Source organism: Carcharodon carcharias, chromosome 3 (assembly GCF_017639515.1).
Source record: "Carcharodon carcharias isolate sCarCar2 chromosome 3, sCarCar2.pri, whole genome shotgun sequence".
Taxonomy (NCBI): domain Eukaryota; kingdom Metazoa; phylum Chordata; class Chondrichthyes; order Lamniformes; family Lamnidae; genus Carcharodon; species Carcharodon carcharias.
The window spans coordinates 197386089-197411365 of NC_054469.1; the positions used below are offsets into that span (position 1 = coordinate 197386089).

The 25277-nt window shown below is 41.7% G+C and overlaps 1 protein-coding gene across 5 annotated transcripts in view; it reads right to left on the reverse strand.

Moving 5' to 3' along the window:
* Positions 1 to 25277, reverse strand: part of elmo1 (engulfment and cell motility 1 (ced-12 homolog, C. elegans)) — a 277120-nt gene that overhangs the window by 249759 nt on the left and 2084 nt on the right. The window contains exon 1 of one of the 5 annotated variants that reach the window (XM_041184320.1): positions 20597 to 20840. The exons of 2 other annotated variants lie outside the window; for them this stretch is intronic. The gene's annotated coding sequence lies outside the window, so the exon portion shown is untranslated. 2 more of the 5 variants (XM_041184322.1, XM_041184318.1) reach the window with 2 other exon arrangements.

Genomic DNA, 25277 nt, shown 5'->3' on the forward strand with positions numbered 1-25277 from the left:
ACGAATGCTTGAAAGATTATGGTCAGAGCCCCCTGCTATTTGCTCTCTGACCTTGTTCAATTATTGATTATTCCAGATTATTGCCCTCAGGGTCTGGTATCTTTTCCACTTTGAGCTGTGCTGACTTTTTTTTTTTCAGTATTATTTCCTTTACCTATAGTCATTTCTCGAATAAAGGACAAACTACAATCAAACTAGGAACGTGATTAGTGCTTCCACAAACATCCTCAAATCTCCCCAACAGGTATGGATAGAAACCATTATGCAACCAACTCTGAAAAGCAGAAGGAAGTACAGATACAGAGGAACAGGAATCAGTCATTCACCCCATCAAGCCTGTTCCATCATTCAATGCAATTGTGGCTGATCTATACTCTGACTCTATTTATTTGCCTTGGCAAGCAAAAATCAATCAATCTCAGATTTTAAATATTAATTAAGCTAGCTTTACTGTCATTTGTGGAAGAGTTCCACACTTTTAGCGCTCTTGTGTGAAATGTTTCCTAACTTCTTCCCTGAATGGACTCATTCTGATCTTTGTCATGTCTCTTGGCCTAGATCCCTCCACCAGTGGAAAAAGTTTCGATCTAATCTATTACTTCCTTTTAAAGTCCCAAAAATCTCTAAGATCACCCTTTTACCTTCCATATTTAAAGGGACATGAGCCTCATTTATATAATCTCTCAATTTAGTCCATAGTTACCTGGTAACATTTCTGTACTGCAATCCTTCCAAGGTCTATATGTCTGTACTAAGGTGCAGTGCCCAAAACTGTATACAGTACTTTGGATGTGGTTTAACCAGGGCCTTGTATAGCTTTGGCACAGCTTTCTCCCCTTTTTATATTCTCGCCCTCCAGATATAAAAGTTGACAGTCAATAAGTTTTTTTCAATTTGTTTTTACCTGACCACTACATCTTACTGATCCTTGAACCTCTTCGGACATCGACTGTCCCTATTTTCCCACCATTTAAAAGAACTCTGATCTCTCTACTTGGCCCAAAAATGGATGATCTCACATCTACATCACATCTGAAATCCATCTGCCATAGTTTTGCCCACTTATTTATTCTATCATTTATCTCTGTAATTTTACATTCCTGTCTACAAAACTTATTATATCATCTACCTGCTTTGTGTCATCAATATAACTGGATTTATGGTTTTCCATTGTGTTCGTTAAAGTCATTCATAAAATGTAGTGAATAGCTGAGACCCCAGCTCAGGCCCCTGTACACTAACGTCACTTCCTTTCAATTCAATTATGTACTTTTTAAAATCCTTTCACAGGATGTAGGTGTCACTGGCAATTCAGCATTTGCTGCCCATCCCTAATTGTCCTTGAGATGATGGCAGTAACCAACTGCCATGGTAAACACCTCCAACTGCATTGCAATTTCAGAGGGCAGAGTCAACCATATTGCTTTGGGTTTGGAGTCACATTTAGGCCACTAGACCAGGTGAGGATGGAAAATTTCCTTCTCTCAAGGGCATTAGTGAACCTGAGTTTTTTTTTATTACAACTGATGATAGCTTCATGGTTACCATTGTTGAGATTAGCTTTCAATTCCAGAATTATTGATTTAATTGAATTTAAATTCCACCAGCTGCTGTGGTGGGATTTGAACTTATGTCTCCAAAGCATTAGCCTGGGCCTCTGGACTACTAGTCCAGTGACAATACCACTACACCACCATCTCTTCTATCGTGTCTTCCCTCCATCTAACCAGTTCTTATATGGAACCCTTCCGATTGTCCATGACTGGAAGCCCACATAAACTGCATCCATAGACTTCTCTTGTCTATTATAGTTACGTTCTCAAAAAAATTCAATTAGGTTTGTTAGACAGAACCTACCACTTACAAATCCATTTTGGCTCTCTAATTATACTCAAATTTCTTTTAAGTGCTCAGTCGCTTTGTCCTTTAATAATTAATCCCAATAACTCTTCTACAACAGATGTTAGGAGTAATCTTTGATCCAGAAGCAGTACAATAAGGAAAACTTCTAATTTATTTCACAGGCCAGTGGAATCTGTAATTGGTTTTAAAAATGTTTGTTTGAAAATGACTAAGTGTTTGCATCAATTATAAAGTGATAAATTGTAATTTTCTTGGATAATGTGTGATCTGGTGACCCTTGACCTAAGCAGTAACAAAAGGAAATTTAAAAAAGAAACCATGTGGCTTGCAGGCACAAATGAAAGTTACAAGCAGAGGAACTGGAGGACGAAGGAACTCAGTCCAGAGATGCACACAGAAAGAGGCAGAGACAAAGAGGAAAACAGAATTCTTGAGGAGAAGAAGCAAATCATTCTCAGGAAGAGGTCAGATTTTCTGTTTAGCAGAAAAGGAGGCAGGAACTCTTGGAAATATAGTGGGAGCTGGTTAAAAATGTCTAAAACCTGGGAAGTTGTAAGAATAGCTCAGACTATAAAGAGCTGGGTGTTTTCCCAGAAGTGGCGAAACCATGAATTGGGTGTTATTGGTGGATCGGTTGAAGGGGAATGCTTAAAAAGCTATACCATCAGGACTGTTGTGACCTGAGAGAGGGTTTGTAGAACACTTCCTTGCCATTGATAATCGTACCTGCAAAACTTGAAAGTGACAGCTGTTGTCAGATAGGACATCTGACTTACTCTGCGTGAATAAAAAACGGCAAAGTGTTGAACTCTGTAGCTAAGTAGTGCCACATTTGTGTGGGGAGTTAAGCAAATGCTTGTAGTTGTGCAAGACGCATCTTTGTTGTGCAAGACGCATCTTTGTTGTGCAAGACGCATCTTTGTTGTGCAAGACGCATCTTTGTTGTGCAAGACGCATCTTTGTTGTGCAAGACGCATCTTTGTTGTGCAAGACGCATCTTTGTTGTGCAAGACGCATCTTTGTTGTGCAAGACGCATCTTTGTTGTGCAAGACGCATCTTTGTTGTGCAAGACGCATCTTTGTTGTGCAAGACGCATCTTTGTTGTGCAAGACGCATCTTTGTTGTGCAAGACGCATCTTTGTTGTGCAAGACGCATCTTTGTTGTGCAAGACGCATCTTTGTTGTGCAAGACGCATCTTTGTTGTGCAAGACGCATCTTTGTTGTGCAAGACGCATCTTTGTTGTGCAAGACGCATCTTTGTTGTGCAAGACGCATCTTTGTTGTGCAAGACGCATCTTTGTTGTGCAAGACGCATCTTTGTTGTGCAAGACGCATCTTTGTTGTGCAAGACGCATCTTTGTTGTGCAAGACGCATCTTTGTTGTGCAAGACGCATCTTTGTTGTGCAAGACGCATCTTTGTTGTGCAAGACGCATCTTTGTTGTGCAAGACGCATCTTTGTTGTGCAAGACGCATCTTTGTTGTGCAAGACGCATCTTTGTTGTGCAAGACGCATCTTTGTTGTGCAAGACGCATCTTTGTTGTGCAAGACGCATCTTTGTTGTGCAAGACGCATCTTTGTTGTGCAAGACGCATCTTTGTTGTGCAAGACGCATCTTTGTTGTGCAAGACGCATCTTTGTTGTGCAAGACGCATCTTTGTTGTGCAAGACGCATCTTTGTTGTGCAAGACGCATCTTTGTTGTGCAAGACGCATCTTTGTTGTGCAAGACGCATCTTTGTTGTGCAAGACGCATCTTTGTTGTGCAAGACGCATCTTTGTTGTGCAAGACGCATCTTTGTTGTGCAAGACGCATCTTTGTTGTGCAAGACGCATCTTTGTTGTGCAAGACGCATCTTTGTTGTGCAAGACGCATCTTTGTTGTGCAAGACGCATCTTTGTTGTGCAAGACGCATCTTTGTTGTGCAAGACGCATCTTTGTTGTGCAAGACGCATCTTTGTTGTGCAAGACGCATCTTTGTTGTGCAAGACGCATCTTTGTTGTGCAAGACGCATCTTTGTTGTGCAAGACGCATCTTTGTTGTGCAAGACGCATCTTTGTTGTGCAAGACGCATCTTTGTTGTGCAAGACGCATCTTTGTTGTGCAAGACGCATCTTTGTTGTGCAAGACGCATCTTTGTTGTGCAAGACGCATCTTTGTTGTGCAAGACGCATCTTTGTTGTGCAAGACGCATCTTTGTTGTGCAAGACGCATCTTTGTTGTGCAAGACGCATCTTTGTTGTGCAAGACGCATCTTTGTTGTGCAAGACGCATCTTTGTTGTGCAAGACGCATCTTTGTTGTGCAAGACGCATCTTTGTTGTGCAAGACGCATCTTTGTTGTGCAAGACGCATCTTTGTTGTGCAAGACGCATCTTTGTTGTGCAAGACGCATCTTTGTTGTGCAAGACGCATCTTTGTTGTGCAAGACGCATCTTTGTTGTGCAAGACGCATCTTTGTTGTGCAAGACGCATCTTTGTTGTGCAAGACGCATCTTTGTTGTGCAAGACGCATCTTTGTTGTGCAAGACGCATCTTTGTTGTGCAAGACGCATCTTTGTTGTGCAAGACGCATCTTTGTTGTGCAAGACGCATCTTTGTTGTGCAAGACGCATCTTTGTTGTGCAAGACGCATCTTTGTTGTGCAAGACGCATCTTTGTTGTGCAAGACGCATCTTTGTTGTGCAAGACGCATCTTTGTTGTGCAAGACGCATCTTTGTTGTGCAAGACGCATCTTTGTTGTGCAAGACGCATCTTTGTTGTGCAAGACGCATCTTTGTTGTGCAAGACGCATCTTTGTTGTGCAAGACGCATCTTTGTTGTGCAAGACGCATCTTTGTTGTGCAAGACGCATCTTTGTTGTGCAAGACGCATCTTTGTTGTGCAAGACGCATCTTTGTTGTGCAAGACGCATCTTTGTTGTGCAAGACGCATCTTTGTTGTGCAAGACGCATCTTTGTTGTGCAAGACGCATCTTTGTTGTGCAAGACGCATCTTTGTTGTGCAAGACGCATCTTTGTTGTGCAAGACGCATCTTTGTTGTGCAAGACGCATCTTTGTTGTGCAAGACGCATCTTTGTTGTGCAAGACGCATCTTTGTTGTGCAAGACGCATCTTTGTTGTGCAAGACGCATCTTTGTTGTGCAAGACGCATCTTTGTTGTGCAAGACGCATCTTTGTTGTGCAAGACGCATCTTTGTTGTGCAAGACGCATCTTTGTTGTGCAAGACGCATCTTTGTTGTGCAAGACGCATCTTTGTTGTGCAAGACGCATCTTTGTTGTGCAAGACGCATCTTTGTTGTGCAAGACGCATCTTTGTTGTGCAAGACGCATCTTTGTTGTGCAAGACGCATCTTTGTTGTGCAAGACGCATCTTTGTTGTGCAAGACGCATCTTTGTTGTGCAAGACGCATCTTTGTTGTGCAAGACGCATCTTTGTTGTGCAAGACGCATCTTTGTTGTGCAAGACGCATCTTTGTTGTGCAAGACGCATCTTTGTTGTGCAAGACGCATCTTTGTTGTGCAAGACGCATCTTTGTTGTGCAAGACGCATCTTTGTTGTGCAAGACGCATCTTTGTTGTGCAAGACGCATCTTTGTTGTGCAAGACGCATCTTTGTTGTGCAAGACGCATCTTTGTTGTGCAAGACGCATCTTTGTTGTGCAAGACGCATCTTTGTTGTGCAAGACGCATCTTTGTTGTGCAAGACGCATCTTTGTTGTGCAAGACGCATCTTTGTTGTGCAAGACGCATCTTTGTTGTGCAAGACGCATCTTTGTTGTGCAAGACGCATCTTTGTTGTGCAAGACGCATCTTTGTTGTGCAAGACGCATCTTTGTTGTGCAAGACGCATCTTTGTTGTGCAAGACGCATCTTTGTTGTGCAAGACGCATCTTTGTTGTGCAAGACGCATCTTTGTTGTGCAAGACGCATCTTTGTTGTGCAAGACGCATCTTTGTTGTGCAAGACGCATCTTTGTTGTGCAAGACGCATCTTTGTTGTGCAAGACGCATCTTTGTTGTGCAAGACGCATCTTTGTTGTGCAAGACGCATCTTTGTTGTGCAAGACGCATCTTTGTTGTGCAAGACGCATCTTTGTTGTGCAAGACGCATCTTTGTTGTGCAAGACGCATCTTTGTTGTGCAAGACGCATCTTTGTTGTGCAAGACGCATCTTTGTTGTGCAAGACGCATCTTTGTTGTGCAAGACGCATCTTTGTTGTGCAAGACGCATCTTTGTTGTGCAAGACGCATCTTTGTTGTGCAAGACGCATCTTTGTTGTGCAAGACGCATCTTTGTTGTGCAAGACGCATCTTTGTTGTGCAAGACGCATCTTTGTTGTGCAAGACGCATCTTTGTTGTGCAAGACGCATCTTTGTTGTGCAAGACGCATCTTTGTTGTGCAAGACGCATCTTTGTTGTGCAAGACGCATCTTTGTTGTGCAAGACGCATCTTTGTTGTGCAAGACGCATCTTTGTTGTGCAAGACGCATCTTTGTTGTGCAAGACGCATCTTTGTTGTGCAAGACGCATCTTTGTTGTGCAAGACGCATCTTTGTTGTGCAAGACGCATCTTTGTTGTGCAAGACGCATCTTTGTTGTGCAAGACGCATCTTTGTTGTGCAAGACGCATCTTTGTTGTGCAAGACGCATCTTTGTTGTGCAAGACGCATCTTTGTTGTGCAAGACGCATCTTTGTTGTGCAAGACGCATCTTTGTTGTGCAAGACGCATCTTTGTTGTGCAAGACGCATCTTTGTTGTGCAAGACGCATCTTTGTTGTGCAAGACGCATCTTTGTTGTGCAAGACGCATCTTTGTTGTGCAAGACGCATCTTTGTTGTGCAAGACGCATCTTTGTTGTGCAAGACGCATCTTTGTTGTGCAAGACGCATCTTTGTTGTGCAAGACGCATCTTTGTCTTGTGCAAGACGCATCTTTGTTGTGCAAGACGCATCTTTGTTGTGCAAGACGCATCTTTGTTGTGCAAGACGCATCTTTGTTGTGCAAGACGCATCTTTGTTGTGCAAGACGCATCTTTGTTGTGCAAGACGCATCTTTGTTGTGCAAGACGCATCTTTGTTGTGCAAGACGCTCTTTGTGTGCAAGACGCATCTTTGTTGTGCAAGACGCATCTTTGTTGTGCAAGACGCATCTTTGTTGTGCAAGACGCATCTTTGTTGCAAACCACTTTGTTGTGCAAGACGCATCTTTGTTGTGCAAGACGCATCTTTGTTGTGCAAGACGCATCTTTGTTGTGCAAGACGCATCTTTGTTGTGCAAGACGCATCTTGTTGTGCAAGACGCATCTTTGTTGTGCAAGACGCATCTTTGTTGTGCAAGACGCATCTTGTTGTGCAAGACGCATCTTTGTTGTGCAAGACGCATCTTTGTTGTGCAAGACGCATCTTTGTTGTGCAAGACGCATCTTTGTTGTGCAAGACGCATCTTTGTTGTGCAAGACGCATCTTTGTTGTGCAAGACGCATCTTTGTTGTGCAAGACGCATCTTTGTTGTGCAAGACGCATCTTTGTTGTGCAAGACGCATCTTTGTTGTGCAAGACGCATCTTTGTTGTGCAAGACGCATCTTTGTTGTGCAAGACGCATCTTTGTTGTGCAAGACGCATCTTTGTTGTGCAAGACGCATCTTTGTTGTGCAAGACGCATCTTTGTTGTGCAAGACGCATCTTTGTTGTGCAAGACGCATCTTTGTTGTGCAAGACGCATCTTTGTTGTGCAAGACGCATCTTTGTTGTGCAAGACGCATCTTTGTTGTGCAAGACGCATCTTTGTTGTGCAAGACGCATCTTTGTTGTGCAAGACGCATCTTTGTTGTGCAAGACGCATCTTTGTTGTGCAAGACGCATCTTTGTTGTGCAAGACGCATCTTTGTTGTGCAAGACGCATCTTTGTTGTGCAAGACGCATCTTTGTTGTGCAAGACGCATCTTTGTTGTGCAAGACGCATCTTTGTTGTGCAAGACGCATCTTTGTTGTGCAAGACGCATCTTTGTTGTGCAAGACGCATCTTTGTTGTGCAAGACGCATCTTTGTTGTGCAAGACGCATCTTTGTTGTGCAAGACGCATCTTTGTTGTGCAAGACGCATCTTTGTTGTGCAAGACGCATCTTTGTTGTGCAAGACGCATCTTTGTTGTGCAAGACGCATCTTTGTTGTGCAAGACGCATCTTTGTTGTGCAAGACGCATCTTTGTTGTGCAAGACGCATCTTTGTTGTGCAAGACGCATCTTTGTTGTGCAAGACGCATCTTTGTTGTGCAAGACGCATCTTTGTTGTGCAAGACGCATCTTTGTTGTGCAAGACGCATCTTTGTTGTGCAAGACGCATCTTTGTTGTGCAAGACGCATCTTTGTTGTGCAAGACGCATCTTTGTTGTGCAAGACGCATCTTTGTTGTGCAAGACGCATCTTTGTTGTGCAAGACGCATCTTTGTTGTGCAAGACGCATCTTTGTTGTGCAAGACGCATCTTTGTTGTACCAAATATTTAAAAATAACACTTACCTTTTTATTTGAAATATCATTTGCCTGTTAATTCATGTGTAAAAAGTGAAATCTTGTTGGTAATTTCTTCATTTGGGGGTCATTCAGTAAATTTGGGTTTTTTGGTTTACCATTTTCCCCATGAGGATCATAAGTGTTTAATTTCCTGATTTTTTTTTTTCTCGCTTGCCATACTTTACAGCTAAAGCATCTACAATTTCCTCAGCTACTTCCTTTAAAATCCTGCAGTGAAAGCCATCAGGACCTGGGGATTTGTCAGTCTTTTGTATCTTTTTTAATGCTGTTTCCTCGTTTACATTTACTTAAGCGAGTTCCAATTCTTGATTCATTATTAGTTTTCTGGAATGTTACGTATATATAATATCCTCTTTGAAGACTGACAAAGTAATTATTCAGCAAGTCTGTCATTTCCTTATTTTCATTTGCATTATCATCCATAACTGCATTTAAAGAGCCTACATCTTGATATTGCGAGGCACTGACAGCGCCTGACTGCAAAGCATTTCATACTTATTTTTTTAGCTATCTTTCATGGCCTGTTATTTAAGTGGTTGTCTTTCTTCGTAAGTTGTTTATTTGCACTGAGCAACTATGGCACAATATTTACACAGCAAGTTAATAATTACACCTAGCATCAAGGAAAAAGTCACCAGACCAGTCATTTTCTAAAATAAACTGAAAACAGCAAGTTACTTAGAAATCATTACTCAAATCTAACAGAGGTTAAAGGTGAGCAGTTTGTGAGTGCCTGAACCTTGTGGGTACAACTTCTAGTTCCTTCTCACTTATGCTAAAGGGCTGTGGACAGAAAACATCCATCAAGTTTGATAATACATATCCAGTAAAATGTTTCCACACTAGAATCAGACATTTAAGTTATCATGGCAGTAAAGATGTCTACAGGCCCAGGATTGCCAGTGTCCCCATTGGTGAAAGAAACCAGGAGGAAATTGCCCAACAAGGTAAAACAAAAAGTTATTGAAGTAATATATAATGCTCTTAAAGAGACATGTGAACACCACACACACACATGTTCACAAAAGGGCCACAAGTCTTTTGGAGGAGGCAGCAAATCATTACTTAAAAACAGGAGTTTTTTTTCTAGTTATAAATAACGAACTAAAGTATTTTAACTTCAATTGGGCTGATGCACAATGCTAGAGGTATGGTCCCATGGTTTGTGGCTTGATCAGAACCACTCAACTTGAGCACCTCCTTCAGCATAGCATTGCCCAAAATTCTAGAGCAAGCACTTACAACAGAGATATTATTCATGCCACTTCCATTTATGCAAAGGAAAAAACTAAACAGAGCTTGCTTTTCAGCAGAAATTGACAGAACTGATAACTTACTATTTATATCCATTCTTCTACATTACTTTCATTTCTAGTTCCTAGTCGATACAAATTTAACACCGTGTACTGCTAGCTCCCAAAATATGTGCTATACCTTTTGTGACTCAATGCTACATGTACTGCGTTACAGCAGCAGGAATAACCCCACCCTTTATTTTGTTACACTCAAGAGCAGTGTTGTCTTAATGGTCAAAATGAAGCATGCCTGTTAAATAACTACACCAGGAAATCCTGTCACAAACCTAAATGTCTCCTCGCGCCAAGTCCAAATAAAATGTGGTACAAATAAGATACAGCTCCAGCAATTCAGCCACGTGCCCAGTGTTCTAAATGGAGCAGTTCGTTCTCTCGGTAACTTACAATTTCATGTCCAGTTAACGAAGGCCGTTTGATTTTACTTAAACCACCACAGAAATTCAAGAAGCTGCCACAGGCATGAGGCTTTCAACTGCCGCAGTTAGAAAAGGAAGTAAGACTTACATCACCGTACTGCTCAAAGGAAGCTGTTCAACTAAATGGAGCACGGGTGTGTTGCATCTAAAGCAGTGGTGAGGGGGGGGGAGGGTGTAAGAGCAAGATTCTTAATTTCAATCCACAGGTGAATCAAGACAAGAATTATTTGTGATATCAAAAAAAATGTTGGTGCTTTGCATAAATAAGTAAGCTGATTATTTTTCTCCATGTGTATGTTTGCATGTTTTGTACATTGTGTTCAGTTTGCAGACTTTTGAAATCTATTCTTTCTCACCTTGAAAGAATATCCCATCCTGTTGGATAATATTTCATTTTAATCCAGCACTGCACAAATAGTAAATATAATGAAAGCATTCATAGTTCACCAAGAACTACGTGGTGTAAATTATTCACTACAAATTAGTCTTGGCAATCCTAAACTTGTCCTTGTTTTCCCCATGGTTTAAAGGAATTGGTTTCTGGAATTCACTAGAGGATAATGACCATCAAAAATCATGACTGATACTTCAGCATAGTTTACATCATACTGTCTCGTTTTCTTTTGTGATTGTTAAGGAAAGGGATGGCAGTGTCAGCATCAAATACAACAGATGTTCTTCTCTAAATATGCCCCAACCAGTGCCTCAAGTCCAGAAGAGGACCCACAATGGTGCCAGAATGACAGTTTACGGAAATGAAACTACGTCTGACAGAAGTTGTCAAGGCCAGAAAGACTGGATGCAAACCATGTTCCCTGGCCTGCCAACACCCAGTACATACAAAAATGGCTACAAGGCAAGCTAAGGCCTGACTGGTCTACTGATATAATTAATTAAAGCATGCACTGTTTCTGCTGCTGCAACTGCATTAATCATTTTATTGATGAAGTAATAATTACCAATAATAACTGTACTAACAACTGTATGTAGTATAACAGCAAATAACAACATCAGCAACTTAAAACCGATACACCCACCATTGGAACTAGTGTCTATTCCTCACGGCATTTTGTTCATTACAATTCAGAACACATCTTTGCATTCTTCTGAAAATTCATGCAAATCTTCCATCCTTATCTGGTCTGGCCTACACGTGACTCCAGATTTTCAGTAATGTTGTTGACTCTTAACTGCCCTGTGAAATGGCCTAGCAAGCAACTCCAATCAAGGGTAATTAGGGATGGGCAACAAATGCTGGCCTTGCAGCGGTGCCCACATCCGATGAAAGAATAAAGAAGAAAATAGGCTATCAATGTTGTCATGATATCAGTTTTGTTTATATGAAAATTAATATACTTTACTGTTGCTTTCTGAGGAATTGGTGCCCATTTGAATTTGCAATGCGTGGAAACTTTAAGACTATGTCACACATTATTGTTGTGCCCCTAGGAGCCTAATAAAAGACTAAGTGTTGACAGCAAGGAGAGTCAAGAAAATAATAATGAGACATAAAACCACAGCCCTCTCACATGGACAATGACTGGATGATTCCAATACCAAAAATAAACTTAGACAAGTCGCCTCCTGTTTGTCTCTCAGGCAAGGTGCCTGTAAGGAGGGCAACGAGCCAACTGGAGCAAAGGATTACATCCTTGTTAATAAGAACAATCATGACACTATTTCAATGAAGGCTGTGCTAATTCTCTGTACTGCTAATGGAGGATGGAAGGAAGGACAAACATAACATACATCACAACATATAATAGGAGTTGGCCATAACGGTCCCTCGATCCTGCTCCTCCATTCAATAAGATCATGACTGGTCTGAATGTGACCTCAACGCCACTTTCCTGCCTGCCTCCTGTAACCTTTGACTCTCGTTAGTTAAGAAGCTATCTACCTCAAAAATATTCAATGCCCCTGCCTCACAGCTCTCTGGGGAAGAGAGTCACAACCCTCAGAGAAACCTGCATTTATATAGTACTTTTCATGACCCAAGATATCTCAAAGCATTTCACAGCCAATTAATTACTTTTGCTGTCACTGTTATGATGTAGACAAATGCAGCAGTCAATTTGCCTAGAGCAAGGTTGCACAAACAGCAGTGTTATAAATCTGTTAAATCTGCTTTGTTGGTGTCGATTAAGGGATGAGTGTAGACCAGGGCATCAGAAGAACTCCCATTCTTCAAATGGGGCAATGGAATCTTTTACATCCCACCTTGAACTTGGTCTAATATCTCATATAAAAGAAGCATCTCTGATAATGCAGCACTCCCTCAATGCTGCATTGGTCTCATTCCACTTCTGTGCTCGAAATGCATTCTACGATTGCATCCAACAAACTGACTCAGGAGCGAGAGTGCTACCTAAGTGAAGCAGCCTCTCATACACTGAAAATAGCAGCATTTTATGTTGTTTTTTTTTGAGGCCTGATACTATGTTCCTCTATACAGGTCAGGCTACAGTTAACAAAAATGGCAGGACAGAGTCAGTACATGAACAACCTATTCTGTTTATATGTCTGTGTTTACAGGAAATGTGGGAACTTTCAGAAACCAACAGGACAGTAATACATTTGAAAATAAAAATCACATGGCAACAACTTTGAAGCCCACTTAGAGACAAGGCACTCAGTTAATTCATCTGGGGAAGGGGGTTTAGAAGTCCTCAGTGATGTTCACCTCCGGTATGATCTGCAACCTTCAAACTTGAGTTTTATGTCAGCCTCCAGGCAACATACCTGGTAACACCCAGCAGCCTAGTGCAGCCAGGGAGCACAAAGAAAGAAAATAAAGCATTTTTAAAAAAAAATACAGCACCTTTCACAATCTAAGTACATCCCACAGCACTTTAGAGCCAATGAAATACTTCTAGAAATGCAAGCTTAGGAAAATGCAGCAGCCAATTTATGCACAACAATGAGATAATGCCTGGTTCATCTGATGTTTAGTGATGTTGCTTAAGAAATAAATATTGGCCAGGACATCAGGAGAACTCATTGATTCTTCTTTGAAGTGTCCTGGGATCATATATGCCCTTATATAGGTTATATAGAGGGTCGACAGAGCCATCGCACCCAAAAGATGGCACTTCCCTGGATTACAAGCACAAGCCTCTGAAATGGAACTTGAACTTGGGACCTTCTGACTCAGAGACGAACTGCTACCGGTAAGCCAAGGCTTACATGTGTGTAATATTACATCATATAAGCTATAGGTTTTTAGACCATATATGACATATTCCAAATGACATGCCATAGATGCTTCACCTATACTCTAAGTAACACAGAATTGCACTGGGTTGCCATCCCAGAAAAACCCAAGGTACCTGAGTATCCAACATATTCTTCCCGAAGCACTATGTAAACTGTGTATCCAGTGACACTTAACAATTAATATTCTTAGCAATAAAATAGGAAAAGACATCTCTGAAAGATTGCCAATCAAATTAAAAAATTTAGGAGCCAGAGTCATGTATGGCAAGTTTCTAATTTCAGCAGTGGTCCAGGAGGAAGTCACTGGATGGAGGACATATACATTAACCTACACAAAAAGGCCAAGGAATTGTGACTAAATATGTTCCAACAAATACTTGAAAATTTCGAAAACAAGATTAATAGATTTTTGTTCAGTTAGGGTATTAAGAGATATGAAACAAAGGTGAATGAATACATTGCGTTAAGATACAGATCAGCCATCTCACTGAATGGTGGAACAGGCTTAAAGGGCTCATATGTTCTACATACAGTACTGGCAAGGGCTGGTGCAAATTGGAAAATAATGTGCGGTAGCATAGAAAGGAATGGGATTATCTAATCAAACAGATAAGGAAGAACCATTTATCTCTTTAATGCTTAGGAATGGGAGAGCAATGGAAAAAATCATAAGCTTGGAAATGGAGGGGGCAGGGACACCAAAAGATCAGCAAACAGTATAAGTTAGTGATTGTCTGTGAGGGTCAGGTATTAAGGGCAGCTGCTTAGAAGAGTGAAAACTCGGGGCAGTGGAATGAATGATGCTCATGCTATCAGTGTCAAGAATGAGAGGTTACGGTCAGAGTATCTAAGACCACAGATGAAAAGAATTACTGCTCAAGTGATTTTCAAAAGCGGCATACTTATCTTGCCAAGCTTTCTTTTCTCCTTACTATTTTTGGACAAATTTCCCTCTTCTCTAAAGGTCTCAGGAACCTTGTTGCAGTCCAATTCCATGTGCATCAGAAACCCTCCAGTTCGTACCTATGGGTCCTTAACCTTCTGTTGGGCCTTAATGGTGAGTACTTACTGGCCACGTGACTGCAGGGGTATGACAGGACAGGGTCAATACATCAACAATCTGTTCTACTTATATGTGCATGCTTACATGGCACGTACGAGCTTTCAGAAGCCGATAGAACAGTAATACATTTGAAAATAAAATGCACCTGGCAACAACTTTGAACCTCACTCTGCCCAATCCTGTGTTCACCCAACATCCAACTCTGATCTGGATAGCAATCGTGACCAAGAATCGCGGTCATTTTCCCCTTTCTAGCCCCAATACACCTACACCAACTTTAGCACCTCTATCACCACCATAGTAATATCAGCAAACTCAGCACTGAACCAGAAACTAAGCTGGGACATTTTGGTCTATGTGCCTAAGCTGTTGAACAGTCAAATTCAACGAGCCATCAGAAGAGGATGAACCTTTGTCGAAGGTAGATCATGTAGCCTTTTTCTGAACACAAATTACATAGACATGAACAGAAGATATTTTCAACAACTTACATCCGTTTAGCACCTTCAACGTAGACAAAATTCAAAGGCATTTCAAATAAAATAAAAAGGATCCCAAGCAAATGAAGGAGATATTAGGAGGAGTGACCAAAAGCTTAAAGTAGTGATTTTTAAGTTGGGTCTTAAAGGAGAGTGTAGTAGAGAAGCAGTGAGATTTAAGGAATGGGACTCCACAGCATGGGGCCTAGGCAGCTGAAGAAATGGCCACCGATGATGGAGTGGAGGGAGGGCGCATGCACATTATTGGGAACAACAGTATAGTGGTAATGTTACTGGACAAGTAATCCAGAGGCCCAGACGAATGCTCTGGAGACACAAGGTCAATCCCACTACAGCAGCTGGGGAAATTTACATTCAATTAATTAATAAATCTGGAATAAAAACTCTCTTAGTGATTATCATGAATCTACTGAATTGTTATAAAAATGTTCTCCAGGGAAGCAAAAAAGATATCCTTACCCAGTCTGGTTAACATGAGACTCCAGACCAACAGCAATATGATTGACTGCCCTTTAATATGGCCTAGCAAGTCACTTAGTTGTATCAAACCTCTACAGAACAGTAAAATAAGAATAAAATTTGGCAAATCACCTTGCATCAACCTAGGCACAGGAAACAACAAAGGCGCACTTGCCCAGTTGATCTTGCAATATCTTCAACATTAACGTCTGGGGACTTGTGCCAAAATTGAGAGAGTTGTTCCACAGACTAGTCAAACAACGGCCTGACATAGAAATACTCATCAAATCATACCTCATAACCAATGTCTCAGGCTCCTCCATTACCAATCCTGGGTATGCCCTATCCCCCCAGTGGCACAGTCATATACAGTAGGGAGGAAGTGGCCCTCATCATCCTCAATATTGACCACTGAAACCTCATGGCATCAGATTAAACATGCGGAAAGAAACTTCCTGCTGATACCACCAACTGATCTCCCATAACTGACATATCAGTACTCCTCCATGTTAGACACCAAGGGTAGCAAGGGCACAGAATGTAGTGTGGGTGGGGAGACTTCAACATTCATCACCAAGCGTAGCTCAGTAGCACCACTACCAACCAAGTTGGCTGAGTCCCGAAGAACATATTGCCAAACTGGGCCTTTGGTGCCACAGAGGGAAAAGAGTACCTGACCTTGTCCTCATCAATCTACCTGTCACAGATACTTCTGTCCATGACAGTATTGGTAGGAGAGACCACCATACAGTTTGGTGGAGCCAAAGCCCCATTTCACACTGAGGGTACCCTCTGTCATGTTGCGTGGCACTACCTCTGTGCTAAATTGGATAGAAACACAGCTGATCTAACAGCTCAAAACTGGGCATTCATGAGAGGCGCTGTGGGCTATCAGTAGCACCGTATTCAATCACAATCTGTAACCTCATGACCTGGCATATCCCCCACTCGACCATTACTATCAAACCAGGAAATCAACGAAGAGTGTAGAAGAGCATGCCAGGAGGAGTGTCCAGCAAACCTAAAAAAATAAGGTGTCAATCTGGTGATGCTACAATACAGGAGTACAGGCATGCTAAAACAGAAGCAGCATGCTATAGACAGAGCTAAGCAATCTCACAACCAACACATTTGACCAAAGCTTTGCAGTCCTACCACATCCAGACCTGGGTGGTGGCGGATAATTAAGCAACTGGAGGAGACCCCACAAACATCCCTGTCCTCAATGGAGGTGGAGTCCAGCACATCAGTGCAAAATACCTACAACCATCTTCAGCCACAAGTGTCAAGAGGATTCCATCTCTGCCTCCTCCTGAGATCCCCAGCATCACAGATGCCAGTTGTCAGACAACTTGATTCATTCCCAGTAATATCAAGAAACTGAAGAATGCACTATAGCTATTGGGCCTTACAACATTCCAGCTGTGTTACTAAGACCTGTGCTCCAGAATGAGCAATGTCTCTATCCAAGCTGTTCCAGTACAGCTACAACACTGGCATCTACCCGAAAATTTGGAAAATTGCCCAGGTATATTCAGGCCACAAAAAGCTGAACAAATCCATCCAGCCAATTACCACCCCATCAGTCTATACTCCATCATCAGCAAAGTGATGGAAGGTGTCATTGACAGTGCTATCAAGGGGCAGTTACTCAGCAATAACCTGCACACCAATATTCAATGTGGGTTCTGCCAGGGCCATTCAACTCTTGACCTCATTACAGCCTTGGTTCAAACATAGATCAAAGAGCTGAATTCCTGAGCTGAGATGAGAGCGACTGCCCTTGACATCAAGGCAGCAATTGGCTGAGTGTAGCATCAAGGAGCACTAGTAAAATTGAAGTCAACGGGATTCAGGGGAAAACTTCCATTGGCTGGAGTCATACCTAGCACAAAGAAAGATGATTGTGGTCGTTAGAACTCAATTATCTCAGCCTCTGGACATTGTTGGAGGTGCACCCCAGGTTAGACTCCTAGGCCCAACCACTTTCAGTTGCTTCATCAACAACCTTCCTTCTGACACAGGTTTGCTGAAAGTCACAAATGACATCCTATGTGGCTGTGACAAAGGAAAATTTTTCTTTTTCATCCTGTCTGCAGCTCTTGACACAATTAACAGCACCACCCTCCTCCAATGTCTCTCCTCTGCTGTCCAGCTGAGTGAGACAGCTCTCATGTGATTTCATTCTTATCTACCTAATCATAGCCATGGACTTACTTGCAATGGCTTCTCTTCCTGAGCCCGTGCTCTTAGCTCTGGTGTCCCCCAAGGATCCATTCTTGCCCCTCTTATTTCTCATCTACTTGCTGCCCCTCGGTAACATCATCTGAAGACATGGCGTTAAAATTCACATGTATGCTGATGACACTGAGCTCTACGTCATTACCAGCTCTCAACTCCTCCACTGTTGCCAAATTATCAGACTCTTTATCCAATATCCAGTACTGTTTTTGGTCATCACTCCAAACTAGCTACCAGCTCCATCCTTCTTGGCAACAATCCAAGGTTAAACCAGTCAGTTCACAATATTGAGTCACATTTAATTCCATGGTGAGCTTCCAACCTCATATTTGCATCATCATTAAGACCACTATTTCCATCTCCATAACACTGCCTGACTTCGTCCCTGTGTCAGCTTCTGAAACCTTCATTTGTGCCTTCGAGACACAATTTCTAGACTCAACTCTTCCAACACACTCCTGGCTGGTCTCCCACATTCTTTCTTTTGTAAACTTGAGATCATCCAAAACTCTGCTGCCCGTGTCTTAATACGCACCAGGTCCTTTTCCCCTATTACCCCCACCCCCGCTCACTGACCTACACTAGATCCTGGTGAGTCAACAACCTGATTTTAAAATTCTCATCCTTGTTTTCAAATCCATCCATGGCCTTGCCCATCCCTATTTCTGTAATCTCCCCCAGCCTCACAACCCTCCAACTTATCTGTGCTCCACTAATTCTCTTGTGCATTCCCAATTATAACTGCTCCATCATTGGTGGGCATGCCCTCAGTTGCCTTGGTCCCAAGTTTTGGAAATCCCTCCCCATATCTCTTCGTCTCTCTACCTCGCTTTCCCCATTTAGCGATGATGGTACAATGTTCAATAAGATTTATGACTCCTCAGATACTGAAGCACTCTGTGTCCATATGCAGCAAGACCTGGACAATATTCAGACTTAGGTATTAAGAGGCAAGTAACAATCAGTGGCATGAAGAGATATTAATGTCTATAATGTTATTGGAAATAATTTTTAAACTGGAATTGTAGTAGAGTCTGTGTCTATGTGTTTGACTATGTGTGTGTCTTAATTGGATTAAAGCCAGCTGATCTATGTGCTTTGATGTACAGTAGCTTGAGATGCTAATTGGGTAAACAGTAAGGAGGATGGAAGGAAAAGTATAAATTTGCTTTTGTTGAATAAAGCATTCAAGAGTGGGAGTAAAATCTTGCAACTAGCTAGAAGACGCTAAGCAATGTGTTTATTTTTTTCAGCTTAATAATAAAATTGATGGAATGAAAGGATATTATTGTTAGACATAACATTAAAAGCCTGGTGATACAATTGAAAATTTACATTCAAAGGAAAAGCTAGGCATAAACAGAAAGGGTTTGTCTGTGTAAGGCAGAGGCATTTAAGATCTAACCAGTCTGTAAGCCTACAACTGTGTCTGCAAAGGAACCAAATTGCGAGTAACCTCATTTTGAATTTGTAAGGTCAAATTTGCTTTGCCTAGTGTCTGTTTAAAGTCTATAGGTTACTGTTGCCTTGGTGGAGATTTACCTGGGAGTAATCAATTTGGGGATCTGTTTAAAAGTTATTATGGTAGCAACTTGTAGACATGTGTATGTGTGTTTAATTTCTTGTTAAATTAATAAATATTTAATTTAGTTTTATATTAAAAACCTCTTGAGGCTCAGTGGTCTTATTCCTGAATTCAGAGCTGCATCTCAAACATACCAATTGAAAATATAGGTTATGACAGTTGTTCAAGTTTCCCTCTGGGATTTAAACAACTCAGCCTTTACCAACTGCTGTGTCATAACACCAGGCAATGACCATCTCCAACAAGAGAGAATATAATCATCTCTCCTTGACATTCAATGGTATTACCATCGCTAAATCACCCTCTATCAACATCCTGGGGGTTAGCATTGACCAAAAACTTAACTGGATCAACCACAAAAACTGGGGCTTCAGTAACAGATCAGAGGCTAGGAATTCTGCAGCAAGTAACTCACCTGCCGATTTCCAAACATTTGTCCACCATCTTCAAAGCACAGGTCAGGAGTGTGATGGAATACTTCTCACTTGTCTGGATGAGTGCAGCTCCAGCAATGCCAAAGAAGCTTGACACCATCCAGGACAAAGCAGCCCTCTTGATTGGCACCCTATCCACTAATCTAAACATTCAAATCATCCACCACCAATGCAGAGTGGCAGCAATGTGCGCCATCTAAAATATGCACTGCAGCAGCTTGCCAAGTCTCCTTTGACAGCACTTTGCAAATATCTCATCTGCATCATCTAAGAGAACAAGGGCAGCAGACAAATGGGAACGCATCCCTCCAAATCACACACCAGCCTGAAGGAACGATATCACTGTGTCTTCACTGTCGCTGGGTCAAAAATCCTGGAACTGCCTCCCTAAAAGCATTACAGGCATACCGACACCATATGAACTACAGCAGCTGAAGGTGGTTCATTAGCACCTCCCTGAGAGCAAGCAAAACTTAATCCATATTATCCCACCCCTTCCAGGAGCTTATGGAAAGAATGACACTGAACTCTCAAAAATGTCTCAGATTCTAACTCCTGAAATAGTTCTACAACATTGGAAAATCATTCTGCTAGTGACTAAAAATCTAAAGAGAACAATTTACATTATAGCACAGCTCACAATAGTATCACTTCAATTAGTGATCAGGCTCTATTTCCAAAATAAAACATTGCCAATTTTGAACAATAACTGCAAAAGAATTAATTCTGTGTAATGTCTCTTTTCTGAAACTTAAATAAGTACAAGTTGTGTGCACAACAGAAGGGATGAATTGCAGGGTTGTACCCATGTACTGACACAAATTGAGTTACTAAATCAGCCTTGAGAATGTGGGGCAGGGCCAAGGGGAGGCCAAACATTTTCCTGTAGCAATAAAGGGAAGGGTATTTTTTTTTTAAATTCAGCACTAAGATTTTATTTGCAAAGGAATCATAGTAATTTACCTGTGTCCACCTACTTAGCCAGGGACGATGTGCAGACGGCAAAGATCAGACAGAAGAGTGTAGAGACTCAATGCTTTCAAGATTGGGGAGTACCATCCAAGAATGAAAACGTATAATATGGTCAGATCTTGCAAAAACATTTTTTTTTAAGTATGTGTGGGTTTAGAGTGTAGCACAAGTGATGCAAAAAGTAATGCCCTACATCTGCTGCAAAAATACTTTCAAAGCCAGCTCAGCCATTTCCAACACAGTGAAGATTCTTTGCTGGCACTGAGCCTGCCCTGGAACTTGCACATCCTCTTTGATTTGACAAGACAAGAATGAGTAATTTGACAACTTGGCCCGAATATTATCCCTCCCCTTCCAGGAGCTTATGGAAAGAATGACGCCAAACTCTCAAAAATGTCTCAGATTCTAACTCCTGAAATAGTTCTACGACATTGGAAAATCATTCTGCTAGCGACTAAAAATCTAAAGAGAACAATTTACATTACAGCACAGCTCACAATAGTATCACTGCAATCAGCAGCTCTCTGTAATAAACTAAAGTTTGTTTTCTTTCTCCTCTCCAATTGTTTATTCCAATGTACTTGACATATTTTTTCACAAAATCCCATTCAGTATTCACACAGTATCACATTCAGTGCAGGGGTTTAAAGCCAACACACTTCCAGGCTCTATTTCCAAAATAAAGCAGTGAACACTCCCACGCCATTTCCTGCACCGGTTGCTAATTTGAACTGTTCAGCGGGTGCTGATCTGCAGACCAGAAGTGGTTCCGATCACTTCCTGCAGTTCGCTCTGAACTGCATATTTTTCAGGTTAATTTGAAAGCAATGTGTAAGCAAAATCTCAAAAGCCAGGTTGCTGGTCCCTTCATCGCCCTGAAATTCTGATAGTTGGTGGCACTGCGGCCCACAGAACCAAGTGTCAAAACTCAAAATAACCGGGGAAATCGGTTTAAACATAGCTCCTTATAAACTAATGCAAAGAAAATTCTTCAGGCAAGACCACAGCCATGCCTGGTCACCCAAAACAGGCGCGTGTATGTGAACCAAATTAATTAAATCCATCAATGGCTGCAGGTTGCAGCCTGGGCACCTTGTATTATAACAACGACTAGTACTGACAAGCAATCTTGCACCTGTCATGGGAAAGAGATTCTTGGACCTGTTCAAAACAGCTGTGACAGAATCTTCCACAACACTGACTTCTGCGGATGATCTCCCTGATCGTTTCAATTTATCTATCTTGTTCACACACAGGACGTGGTGTCACTGAAAAGGGTAGCATTTATTGCCCATCTCTTGTTCTTTTGGGGGAGGGTGTGGGGGTGGAGGGGCATGTTTGGAGGTTGTGGGCCTTCCTTAGTGAAGTACTGGTAACAGTTGAAGTCAACTGAGTGGCTGGCAAGTACACTTCAGAGGACAGCTAAGGGTCAGCCACATTGAGGTCAGCCACACTGATGTAGGACATGAGTCACATTTGGGCCACACCAGGTAATGATGGCAGGTTTCCTTCCCTGAAGATCATTAGTGAACCATTCGGATTTATATGACAAATCACAGCATCATGGTCACTTTAACTGACACCAGCTTTTTAATTGCAAGAATATTTTTTTTCAACTGAATTCAAATTCTCAAACTGCCATGGTGAGATTTGAACTCATGCTCTGGATTTTTCAAATAGGTCTCTGGTCCAGTAACACAACCACTACACTATCAGACTACAATGCAAGTGGATCTCAAGGGGCACTGCTGGGTGCAATATAGTTTGAAAAGGCTCCAGATTCAGACAAAGGACCGCTTTCAAACGGGTAGGTTCAGCCAAGGCAGGTAAACAGTGAAGTGCTACAACTACCTGCTGCTGGTGATTGTCCTGTAGCCCTTTGCATGAAAAACATGAACATCAGATGCTGACACTATTTAAGGTCACATATGAAAGGACTTGCATTTATATAGCGCCTTTCCTAACCTCAGGATAACCCAAAGCACTTTACACCAAGGAAGTGCTTTTGGAGTGTAGACACTGTTGCAATGTAGGAAGTGCAGCAGTCCATTTGCACACAGCTGGTTTCCACAAATAGCAATGAGATAATGACTCAGATCATCTATTTTTAGGTATTTAGCTGAAGGATGAATTTGACCAGGAAACCTTCCATGTCCTTCTTCGAAAAAGTGCCATAAGATCTTTTATACCCACCTGAGAGGGTAGATGGGACCTCTGTTTAAGTCTCTTCTGACAGAAATGAAGATTGCCAAAGTACCAAGCAAGTACTGACAAACTATTATATTCAGTGCAACACCATCGCCCCACACATGCTCAGCATGGGTCACTGCCTCCTGGAAAGGCTATGGGGCAAAAAGATGAGATGAAAAACATGCACCCTTTAAGCTGAAAGGATTCATGTTTAAAGTTAATTTTCTTTCATTAAAAGGTGGTCTGAAAAAAGTAGTGAGTCTAAGGAAGGCTTCTCAAATTTAAGTCTCTTCCTTGTACTCAAATCCCTTTATAACCTTGTCCTCTCCCCATCTTTGTTTCTGCATTCCTCTAATTTTGGCCTCTTGTGCAACCCCAAATTCCTTCATCCATATGCTGCCTAGGCCTGCTCTAAGCTCTGGATTTCCTCGAGTAAACTTCTCCACATATCTCTTCTACCTTTAGGTGCTCCTTAAACACACTTTTTGACCAAACTTTTGTCTTAACATTCCCTTATGTGGCTCAGTGTCAAATGCTGTCTGACAACATTTCAGTAAAGTGCCTTGGGACCTTAGAGCTGCTTTACAAATGCTAATTTTTGGTTAAGAATGTACAAAACCAAATCTTGAAAATGAAGCTACTGCTCATGGCCACACATGCTTTGTTCCATTCCACTGCTCCACAATATATACCGCATCTAAAAAAAACATGAAAAGTTGGAAAAGTTGTCTCTTGGCTTTTAAAATTTAAATGGCAATCTGGTGTCAGCTATTTGCATTTATGTACTATCTCCAACATAGAGAAATCTATCCCAAGGCACTTCATACAATAGGAAAGGAATGGATATCAAACTTTTGATGGAGGTTTAGAACATGAAAGGTTGGTCAAAAAAAGCAATTCAAGTCAGCTTTTGAAGATGGAGAGGAGGGTTGGGAGACAGGTTGGTTTGGAGAGGCAGCTTCAAAGAATATGAGCAGAGCAAAGTGTGTTTGTATGGGAAAACAAGTATTCACTGAGTTCTCTTTAGATCAGACAATGCAGAGACAAATTCAAAGCCCTTAAATGAGGGGTCCTGATATGAGAAAGGCCAGAGCAAATGTAAGGTTTTCCCCATAGAGACAGCCAAGTTTCCCCTCCTCAAAAAGGGAGGACACCACCTAGAAGAAATGGTCCTATTGTGAGTAGGCTCTTCACATTGTGCAGTTAGGCTAGCTCAATTTCATTGAGATAAAAAGAAAAATAACTTGTATTTATATAGCACATTTCACAACTTCAGGGCATCCCAAAGCACTTTACAGTTAACAAAGTACTTTTCAGGTGTAGTCACTGTTGTATTGTTGGAAATACAGCAGCCAGTTTCCATACAACAATGATGTAATAATGATACATAATGATTACATAAACGGTTTCCATTATCACATGGTCATAGACCAGAAACATTAAATGTCTCTCTCTCAAATGCTGCCAGACCTGCCAAGTATTTCTAGCATTTTCTGTCATTATTTCTGATTTCCAGCATCTGCAGTATTTTGCTTTTGTATCTGATTCCATGATGTTGGGCAAGGGATGAATATTGACCACGTCACCAGGCAAAAGTATCCAGCACTTCTTCAAATATTGCCATGGGATAGATCCATCGAAGAGGGCAGACTTAATGTCTCAACCAAAAGATAGCACCTAGATTATATGCTCAAACTCTGGAGTGGGACTTGAGCCCACAACTTTCTGACTCAGGATGTGAGAGTACAATCAACTGAGCCAAAGGCTAACACACATACGAAAGGAGATTGAGAAGCTATGTGAAGCACAATATCATTGGAATTCCCCAGGGAAACTGTTATCCTCAGGAGCAATGTAGGGATACGTCATGGAGCCTCAAAGTTTAACCCCAGTTGCCTATTAATGTGCAAAAATCTGCAGTTAATGACACAATGATGTCCTGATTTAGCTTTTACCCACCACTGTGACAGCAAAGGCTGACAATAATTCCTTTCCAAACTTTTAAAACCGCAGTGTAAATAACAACTTGTATTTATATAACTAGGATAGCAGGGGTATCTGAATGACCCCCTGTGGGGCTGACCCTGCCCTTTCGTGAGCACCAGGTCCAGCTGATGGTACCTGGAAGGGTCCCATGCTCAGGATTACAAGTGATGGTCAACAGCGGATCTGGCAGATTCTACAGCGGTGAAGCTACAACCTCAAAGGGCAACGGCTTTCTGGTGCCAGGCAGAGGATCCTCTGGGAAGAGGCTTTTGTGTTCCCTTCAAACACACACAAGGAAGGCAACAGGAAAGCGCCTCATGCTTCCCTTTACTCTAGTCAAATATGGTCAGTACAAAATTCTTATAAGACAACAGCATGAATGGGGTTGGCACTAGTTGTGTCAACACCTCGCTCTGTATGGACATCCATGAAATGCAGGTGGACCCTGGACCACATTAATGACTGGTTCAACCAGAACTCCAAGAACTGTTGCCCT